The sequence below is a fragment of the Hemitrygon akajei genome, chromosome 4 (assembly GCF_048418815.1).
Source record: "Hemitrygon akajei chromosome 4, sHemAka1.3, whole genome shotgun sequence".
Taxonomy (NCBI): Eukaryota; Metazoa; Chordata; class Chondrichthyes; order Myliobatiformes; family Dasyatidae; genus Hemitrygon; species Hemitrygon akajei.
The window spans coordinates 31979350-31980730 of NC_133127.1; positions in this window are offsets into that span (position 1 = coordinate 31979350).

The following is a 1381-nucleotide window of genomic DNA, read 5'->3' on the forward strand; positions in this document are numbered from 1 at the left end:
GTGAAAGAGAACATACCTGGTGCTCATAGGTAAGCTGTTGGAGAACCTAGCAGACATTTTCTTTGGAGAATATGGAAGACATTATCTATGTGCAAGGGAAGCAAGTATATCTTCCAGGATTTCAGGCCAACGCTCCTGCCAGTTTGTTGCCATGTCAATCTGTATAATATTACATAACTGCATAGCTTAGTGACATCCATAGTACAGCAGAGAACTGGCCCTGCAGTTTAACAGCAAAAGTCGCTGGTGTAACTATCACAATTTCATTCATTTGGATAGGGTCATCAAGATGGATTGAAAGTTAATTATTTTTCATATATTTATCAAATCTTATGGTCTTTAAATAATTACTCAGACATAAAGCTGGTCATAAGTGCTCTCATTATTTTAATGTTTAAGGCGTTTTAAAATATTTACATCCATTTGAACGATTTATAGAGGTCTTTGATCAAGAGAGATATTTTAAAATTGCTCCAAGGTCTTTGAAAGCCACTCTATTCTATTGGATTCAAAGTTCAAAGTACATTTATTATCAAGTATGTATACTATATACAAGCTTGAGATTCATCTTCTTTCTTCTTTCAGGCAGCCACAAAGCAAAGAATCACAATAGAATCCACATTTTAAGAAAAAAAACGCACACACACGAAGACCATCAAACATCCAATGTGCAAAAAATGAACAAATTGTGCAAACGATATAAAAATAAACAAATAATACACAGAACATGAACTGCAGATTCCCTGATCATGAGTACACAGCCATGGAGCCTGTTCCAAGAGCCTGATGACAGTAGGCCTCAGCCGTGGAGCCAGCTCAGTGCTAAGGCAAGTGAAGGCTTGGGGAGCAGTGAGCTGAACACTGGTTCACTCTCTGCCCTCAGCCTCAATGCCTTAATCTTTTTAATCTGGCTTGGTGTTTAAATCAAATTGCCATGAGAGCCAAGGTTTGTGGACAACTGATCCAGTGGGGCCATTGTGAGGAAAAGTGCAGAAGGCCCTGATCAAGCATGATCCAACCTTATGTTTCTACTGTTAAGGAAAATTCTGCTAGAAGGTCGAGGATTGAATTTACCACTGAGAGCTACGGAAATCATAAAGGGTCCAGATTCTTCTTTATCCCAGGTCTATCTTCGACCGCTCAGTCTGTGGCTCTTCAGTTTTGTGAGTAGCTGTTGCAAAATGGTGTGCGTCTCAGATAACTTCGGACAATCAAGTCCAGCTCCTGACCTTCACAAGTGGCTTAGCTACTAAGCCTGGCAGTAGTTTCTACTGACAGGAGAAGGGGAAAAGTAAGATTACTGGTTCCTTAAAACCAGTCGCTCTAGGCAGATGGGGCTCATCAGCCGTGGTTGGCAGCTCCTCTAGGAGAAGGAAAACTC